The 9,611-nt window shown below is 37.3% G+C and overlaps 1 protein-coding gene across 1 annotated transcript in view; it reads left to right on the forward strand.

Moving 5' to 3' along the window:
- Positions 1 to 9,611, forward strand: part of LOC137237861 (mucin-2) — a 197,040-nt gene that overhangs the window by 167,072 nt on the left and 20,357 nt on the right. The window lies entirely within an intron of this gene.

The following is a 9,611-nucleotide window of genomic DNA, read 5'->3' on the forward strand; positions in this document are numbered from 1 at the left end:
AGTGTGTTTATTGAGTATATTTAAACGTAAGTTACGCATGGCTGAACTATATGGTTGGCTCATCCCATCAGCTGATTTTATGTCTTTCATTTCAATGGAGTAGGGATTGTCAAAAGAAGATGGCAAACTCAAAATGAAACCAAAACATTGAACACATTTTCTTACAACACACAAAAATTTCAAAGTTTTATGTTTTCATTCCATATAATTCGCCTAATACCAACACGCACATTTTGACAGTCTGAACAAAGGTATGTTCTTGCTGTAGAGATGAGCCAACCAGCTTTCAAATTACTATTGTGTAAGCTAAATCGAGTTGTATGAACAGCACTCAATTTAAATCGAAATTTCCTAAAGGCAATTTCGATTTAAATTAAGTGGTGTTCATACAACTCAATTTAACTTACACAATAGTAATTTGATAGCTGGTTGGCAACAACATACCTTTGTTCAGACTGCTAAATAACATAAGAATATTCGTAGTATAAAATATAAAAGTTGTATTGCCCCTCTTCATTCACTTTCATTTTAAATTAAATTCACTTCGATAATTCTTTCCGACACAATTCCTCTTTAGTACTTTGGCATATGATCCTCTGTGGGTGCTCCATGGAGTACTACAGTGAAAGTACTTTAGAAAGTACTCTCACGTATGTACTCTATGGAATACTCACAAATAAAGCGAGAGTGGGATCACCTACTCCTCTCCTAGGACATCGCAATGTTAATTGGAGCACATTTTTTGTATGAATACAGATTAGATTTGGAGCAGTCCTATACTCCCAAAGGAGTATTCCTTACATTATTTATAGAGTACTCGCGTTTTTTGAAGGGACGTAATTCAGCAATTTTTGCAGGGTAACTTATAAATATACACACTTTACAAGGTTGCATTTGCAGTTTGAAGCAATTTATTACACAATTTTTTTTAAATTGGAAATTTATTATTACAATTTATTATATGATAAATTGCGTAATAAATTTCCCAAATGGTATAAATTGCCAATTTGGTGTGTGTTTGTATATAGTATAACTGTCCCCCGATCGAAAGACACGCAATCAAAAATGTCGAAAACAGTATCAAGTGCGTAGAAAAGTATGCCACGTTAAGTACCATATGGTTATAAGGCATAACCCCGTATGTAAAAGTATAGGAGTTAAGGGCCAATTAATGGTGACTTATAACCATAAAACCATAAACAGATAAAACAGCTGATCAAACCTACCTTATGAAAATCAATGTAATCGATTAATGGTGCCATACCATAACCCTTACGCCATAACCATACCATAGCCAACCAATTGGTTTTTGGTTTCCTGCCATATCCATAATCAAAAAATATTTGATTGTTTTGGATGCGTTATGACTAAGAGACTTATTTTTTGTGGAATATGTTTGTAATTTTTTGCGTTTTCTTCATTTTTATGAAATTTTCACCATTTTTAGGTTAAGGCAGCATTAATCGATCACATTGGAGATGGTTATGGATATGGGTATGGTTACGACTATGGCGTTAGGGTTAAGGAAGTCTAATTAGACCTTTAGGCCCGGTTTTTCAGTACAAGTTCAACTCAGTTTGTCAGTTAAACTACGCTTAACTTATAAACTGAGCTTAAGCGGTAGATCTGGCTGGGTTAAACTCTAGTTAACCTGTCGGTGATTTCCGTTCGTTCGAAATGGCGTCGAATATACCCAACAAGCATTTCGGCTTGAGTACCATTAGAGCTCATGTTGATAACTAGGCATACTTCTTCAAGAGTTGTTTCGAAACAGTGGCTCAACTCGCGAATCATAGCGTACTCAGTAAAAGAGGTATTTTTTTATAAAGCAAAAAATGCTATTGCTTAAATTGGACAAATTAAATTAACAACTTCTGGTTCTTTAACTGGACTCAAATGTAAGATTCCATACTACAGTTTGTTCACGAAAATAAAATGAAATATATATAGAGCTTCTCTTCCAATTTGCGTCGTGCTCCTTTTAATTTTTCCTACAAATTGGCCGGACGGGACCTACTTGTTTTATGCCGACTCCGAACGGCATCTGCAAGGCAGATGAGTTTTTACTGAGAGCTTTTCATGGCAGAAATACAAACGGAGTGCTTGCGAAACACTGCCGATGGGCAATCCCGCTTAGAAAAAGTGGGTTCTAATTGAAAAACCTTATTTCTAAACTTTTGATGTTGCTTTGCCCGGCATGAACCCAGGATCTTCGGTGTTGTGGACGGAGCACGCTACCATCACACCACGCCTATATATTTTTTTTTTTGATTATTTACGCCTCATTACTGCTATCAATTAGGTGTTTATTTCTCACAATAAATAGCTATTTGCTTTGGTTGTACCACCTTGGAGATTTTTTTTCAACTTCACCTCAACTCGATATCCAATGTAGGATATCAACTGGAGAAACATATTCAGACCCATTCTAAATATTCTCGCGGAATTTTGTTCTCGCGGATTTTTTTATTCCCGCGGAAAAATTCCTCCAATTCTGTTCTCCTAGGGAGAACATTAATTGGGGAATTGGAATTACGAATTTTCGAAGTCAGCTGTTTTGTCAATTGAAATTTCGTTGCACATTTCTTATTTTGTTTAAAAAATTTTAAAGTTTAATTATTGTTGCAAATTTGTTTGAAATTAAGAAATAAAATATAAACAATGCACAGTATTTATTGCATTTCATGTGGTATTCAGTGAAATGAGTAATGAATTGGTACCACAGCAACATCAACAGCGGAACATAAGAAGAAGACGGCCGCATAACACAAATCTGCCGGAGTTGCATGCTTTCATTCAGCAAAGCAATTTTCTGGCGGCCAAGTTGAGTTGAATTCGTCATATGCTAAAATCTATTTAAGCCTTATTAAAAAATCTTTGTGCAATTTTTGGATGGCTGCATCAAATATATATACCAAGAGCTCTACCGTTGCTTATGATTTTACTTTTCGACTTAAAATAAAGAATATTGTGGTTGTAGTTGTTGTTGTTGTTGTATTAACAGTGAGAATATTGTGGTAGAATGTACATACATATTTTAGCACAAATTTGTACAAATAAGTGTTCTTTCTTAAAAGAACCAATTTCCTTTAACTATTTTGATGCATTCCCTTTAATTTAACAAGTGAAAAAACTCCTATGAAATTGCAGAGAAATCTCCCTCTCCCTCACATTCATAATACCTACTTCTCTCCCATAACCGGTTTCTGCTTTTTCGAACATTGTTCATAATAGGAAGAAAGGGAGAAGTGAAAAAAATCACAAGGAATTTTTGTTTAGAATTGGGCTGATTGAATATTCATTTGAGAACTATACATTTCTCAAGATCTCTCGAAATTAGGTTATTCACCCTTATCGCGAGTTTTATTTTCACCCGAAAATATTCACAGTTTTTGTTCACACTATCGCAGAGGGTGGGGAAACAAGTTTTCGTGTTCGAAAAAGATTTCACCTTATCGGCAACTCTTTGTTCGAGCGAAATGAACAGCGCGGAAACCCAAATTTGTTCACTTACATTTTACAGGCGAACGAAGAAAAATGTAAGTAATTTTTTGTTTTGAAATTTGGTACTCTTATTATTAGAAATAAATCAATAAATAATGCACAATCGGAAGCTGAGGGGAAAAAAGTGAAACAAGATTGGCTAAGACCCACTCCTTGGTCCTTTCCAACGCCTTTCCCTATGCGAAAAAACGAAGTCATGTACTCAACAATTGGTGGAATTCCAAATTTGTGCTTCAATGGGGGCATGGAGTTGGTAAGATATCTAACAAATATTAGAATGCCGGCTTGTTTACCCTGTAATATTGGCGAAAGCTAATTGAAAAAATTATAACTTGTTATTCAAAACTGCTGAAAATTGTAATTTTTAGCTTACAGTGAATCACTTAGCTCCAAAGGTTTAGAACTGCTCCTTAATTGCCTCCGAATCGCTTTCACATTTATATTCTCCTCGCGTTCAATCAATACCAACCTAAGTGCAATACTAAACATTCTTTTATACATTTTTTATTTCTATTTTTGTTGTATTTTAAGGAAATATATGCAAGTAAATTATTTGTTCACTGCAAGTTCACAATAGAGCATCAGCTGTTTCGAAGTGAACTTTTGTTCGCCCGAAATTGCCGATAGGCGGAAAAATTTCACCCGAACAAAAAAGTGGAGGCGAACACTTTTCCGCGTGAACTTCGTGATAAGGGTGATTAATTGGAAAATATTAATGACGTTGGAGATCAACTCCAAAACTTTTAATTTTACAAAATTTCCCAAAGGATGGATAGTGATTGGAGAATGAAGTTGGATATCACTTCCGGAACTATATATATAATTTCGCTGGAGAATTTTTTCCATGTTTGTTGGGTAAACAAAATACAGCTGTTGCCGTAACTACAAATTATCTGGATAATAAAAAACCAATGTTGACGGTACGAAAAAGCATACCCCAAAGGCGGCCTTAAACTGTGACTGAAAAGCTGCTCAGTAGTTTAACTGGAGTTTAAATTTGACTAGAGTTTAAGTAAACTTAATTTAAGCTTAGCTTAAGCAGCTACAGAAAGCCCGGGCCTTAAGCTGTTATGCTTTGTGATCATATCTTTGCATACTTTTCTGCGCACTTGACGCTGTTTTAGGTATTTTTGGCGATGGAGTTTTAGCGAAGATTGAAATTTGAGGGGAGGTCAACCACGTTGTGATAGACGGACGGCATCCCTTCAGTATTTTAGATGTGCGCAAGATTCGAAGACTTAACATTGACTCGGATCACTATCTCGTCGCAGCCGAAATACGCGTCGCTTCTGAACGGTCAAAAGCAAAAACCACAGCGAGTGCTAGACGTCGAAGGGCTACAAACGCAATCGTCGAGAAAAGAAATTTTTTTTCCGCACCACGGAAAAACAACAGGTTCGATGAAGAATGCCGCGTTGCCACCGAAAGAAAATACGCTGCCAGCAGCGAGCCCAACAAAGAAAGTGTGAACGCTACTGCGAGTTTAAAAGGTAAGCGAGACGCCTTTACAGAAAGAAAAAAGCAGAGGTAGAAAGGAGTGAGTGCGAGGTCCCCAGCGGGTCAGGGGGCTTAGAATATACCCGCATTAGGTATGCCTGTCGTAAGAGGCGACAAAAATACGAAATTGATTCAAGGGGTTGTATAGCGCAACGCTCTCAAGGGCTTGCCAGCGCAATATATAGCTTCTCCAACCCAATTGTCAACCTCACCTACCCGTGGCGGATCCTATTTCATTAACAGCCGAGGCTCTGGCGACCCAGAACTCCTCATTGATCTAGGGGGTCGAAGGGCAGGATGGGCTAGAAGGTTTCATGTGGTCATGCCAAATCGTTCCCGAGATGGTCGGGCTAGTACCTTTAGAGTGCTTGTTACCGGAACGTACCGGATTTGCATCCGGCAAAGGACCATCAACATCGATAACACTCCCCAAAGCCCTCGGGGAGTGTCCTTATCGCTACAACAACAACAACAGTGAGTGCGAGGTGACTGAGCTGCTAACCACCAGGAATAACGCCCGCAAATTTTACAAAAAAAAATCGACGACATACAGAAGGTTTTAAGTCCAGGGCAAACGTTAGTAAGAACGAAAACGGCAAAGAGTTGGTAAGGTTGAAGCTTATCAGTGCGGCATCAGACCTGGTAAATCTACTATCGACCAGATTTTCGTGCATAGTGAAATCTTGGAAAAAAACCGTGAAAAAAGCCGCCTTCGACAGCATGAAAAGGAGCTGCCTATATGCCGGTATGTCTGGATTTGGTTTCCCGGAAAATCAGATACCAAGTTTCAGACAGGGTGACCCCCTATCGTGCGATTTTTTTTAATTGATGCTGAGAAAATAATACAAAATGCAGACCTTAACCGCTCTGGGCATTAACCGTTCTTTAAACACGCGCAATTACTGGCGTATGCTGACGACATTGTTGTCATCAACCTGAACACCCGCATGGTGAATGATAGTAAATGAGGACAACATGAAGTACCGCCTGCCACCAAGCAAAGAGTCAACGCATTTGCGTCTTGGCAGCCATAATTTCGAAATAGTAAAGAACTTCGTTTATTTGGGAACCAGCATTAACACAAACAACTATATCAGCTTTGACTAGGTAGGCAATTGAAAACTTAAGTAGTCTCTAGGCAAACAAAAATCATGCTCTACAAGTCACTTATCGTACCCGTCTTGCTTTATGGTGCAGAAGCATGGACCATGGCATCATTAAATTGGGTGGCTCTGGGATCGTAAGAGAGAAAATCACCCTTATCGCGAAGTTCACGCGGAAAAGTGTTCGCCTTCACTTCTTTTGTTCGGGTGAACTTTTTCCGCCTATCGGCAATTTCATGCGAACAAAAGTTCACTTCGAAACAGCTGATGCTCTATTGCGAATTGGCAGTGAACAAATAATTTACTTACAATTGTATAAATTTTGTAACCAAACATATATTTCCTTAAAATACAACAAAAATATAAATAAAAAATTAATAAAATAATGTTTAGTATTGCACTTAGGTTGGTATTGATTGAGCGCGAGGCGAATTTATATGTGAAAGCGATTCGGAGGCAATTAAGGTACAGTTCTAACCCTTTGGAGCTAAATGATTCACTGTAAGCTAAAAATTACTATTTTCAGCACTTTTGAATAACAAGTTAATTTTTTTCAATTAGCTTTCGCCAATATTACAGGCTAAACAAGCTGGCATTATAATATTTGCTAGTTATTCCTACCAACTCCATGCCCCCATTGAAGCAAAAATTTGGAGTTCCACCAATTGTAAAGTTGAGTAAATGTCTTCGTTTTTTCGCATAGGGAAAAAGCGTTGGAAAGGACCATGAAGTGGGTCTTAGGTAATCTTGTTTCAGTGAGGTGATCAACATTTTGGAACCGTTGCTTTGTCCACAATGGATAACTTGGCCGACTGATACGTTGTGAAAAAATAGAATTTACATACTTAGCAATACAGGAATTTCACATTTTCTGCTCAGCTTACGATTATGCATTATTTATTGATTTATTTCTAATAATAGAAGTACATATAATTATAAGAGTATCAAATTTCAAAACAAAAAATTAATTACATTTGTTTTCCTCTCGTTCGCCTGCAAAATATAAGTGAACAAATTTTGGTTTCCCCGCTGTTCATTTCGCCCGAACAAAGAGTTGCCGATAAGGTGAAATCTTTTTCGAACATGAAAAATTGTTTCGCCACCCTCTGCGATAGGGTGAACAAAAACTGTGAATATTTTCGGGTGAAAATAAAACTCGCGATAAGGGTGAATATCTTCGAAAGATTTGCGTAACTCTACACTTTGGCGGCGGTGAGTGCCGAAGAAGATTTAATGATGAGCTGTACGAGCTTTACGCAGACATCCACGTATTCCAGCGGCTACGCTGGCTAGGCCATGTTATGCGAATGAATGTATTTTTATTGGAATCAGCCTATGAAAGCAGAGGAAGAGGGCGGTGCCCACTCCGCTGGAAGCAGCCGGTGGAATACGTTTTAAATTCCCTTAGTGTGACCAATTTGCGCCAGTTAACCCAACGAACAAGCAACTAGCGCATTGTTGGACGACCATAACCGATTAGTGTTGTTTCTAACATTTTCAAATATTTACTGAGTGTGCATTTTAATGTATCCTAGCAGAATCTGTGAAAAACGCTGTTTCGGAAAATCTATTTGTTAGGGCCTTTGCAAATTAAGCTAACGATGTATGAAGATAATTTGAGGCGGATATAATTGTGATCTGTCCGAACTTTCTTAAACAAAATAAATCAAAAAATTAGGATATGTCCAATTTCGAACGGGTGATCTTTATAATCCCGACTTTCAGAATCCCGAAAATACACAATCCAGACATAACGAAATCCCGACAACACACTACCCAGACAAATTATTTAATAAACTTCGTAATCACAAATTACGCCTATGCAGAAAGGTGTTCTACGCAGAAATACTGTGGATCACGTAGACACCCTTTCGAACTTCGAAAGCCAATCAGCCCAATTCTAAATATTCCCTCGGGATTTTGTTCTCGCAGATTTTTTTATTCCCGCGGAAAAATTTCTCCAATTATTTTCTCCTAGGGAGAACAAGCAGCCCGATTCTAAACGAAAATTCCATGCGAGTTTTTCCCTTCTCCCATTCCTCGTATTCTAAATAAAAATTCCTTGTGAGTTTTTCACTTCTCCCTTTCCTCCTATTCTGAACAATGTTCGAAAAAGCGGAAACCGGTTATGGGAGAAAAGTAGGTATTATGAATGTGAGGGAGAGGGAGATTTCTTTGCCATTTCATAGGAGTTTTTTCACTTGTTAAATTAAAGGGAATGCATCAAAATAGTTAAAGGAAATTGGTTCTTTTAAGAAAGAACACTTATTTGTACAAATTTGTGCTAAAATATGTATTTACATTCTACCACAATATTTCCACTGTTAATACAACAACAACCACTGTATTCATTATTTGAAGTCGAAAAGTATATCATAAGCAACGGAAGAGCTCTTCGTATATTTGATGCAGCCATCCAGAAATTGCGCAAGAATATTTTAAGAAGGCTTAAATAGATTTTGGCATATGGCGAAAGGCGAAATCAACTCGACTTGGCCGCCAGAAAATTGCTTTACAGAATGAATGCATGCAACTCCGGCGGATTTGTGTTATTCCGCCGTCTTCTTCTTCTTATGCTCCTCTGTTGATGTTGCTGTGGCACCAATTCATTACTTATTCCAGTGAATACCACATGAAATGCAATAATGTGCATTGTTTATACCTTGTTTCTTAATTTCAAACAAATTCGCAACAATAATTAACCTTTTCAATTTTTTAAACAAAATAAGAAATGCGCAACGAAATTCCAAGTGACAAAACAGCTGACTTCGAAAATTCGAAATTCCTATTCCCCAATTATTCTTCTCCCTAGGAGAAAAGAATTGGAGGAATTTTTCCGCGCGAACAAAATTCCGCGAGAAAATTTAGAATTGGTCTGAATAATTGGGGAATAGGAATTTCGAATTTTCGAAGTCAGCTGTTTTGTCAATCGAAATTTCGTTGCGCATTTCTTATTTTGTTCCAAAAATTTAAAAGTTTAATTATTGTTGCAAATTTGTTTGATATTAAGAAATAAAATATAAACAATGCACAGTATTGCATTTCATATGGTATTCACTGAAATGAGTAATAAATTGGTGCCACAGCAACATCAACAGAGTAGCATAAGAAGAAGAAGACGGCGGGATAACACAAATCCGGCGGAGTTGTCTGCTTCCATTCATCAATGAAATTTTCTGGCGGCCAAGTGGAGTTGAATTCGTCTTTCGTCATATGCCAAAATCTATTTAAAAATCCTTGCGCAATTTCTGGATGACCGCATCAAATATACCAAAAGCTCTTCCGTTGCTTATGATATACCTTTCGATTTAAAATAAAGAATATTGTGGTAGAATGTACATTTTTAGCACAAATTTTAACAAATAAGTGTTCTTACTTAAAAGAACCAATTTACTTTAAATATTTTGATGCATTCCCTTTAATTTAACAAGTGAAAAAACCCCTAAGAAATGGCAGAGAAATCTCCCTCTCACTCACATTCATAATCACCCTTATCACGAAGTTCAC

Source organism: Eurosta solidaginis, chromosome 1, assembly GCF_040869045.1.
Source record: "Eurosta solidaginis isolate ZX-2024a chromosome 1, ASM4086904v1, whole genome shotgun sequence".
Lineage (NCBI taxonomy): Eukaryota > Metazoa > Arthropoda > Insecta > Diptera > Tephritidae > Eurosta > Eurosta solidaginis.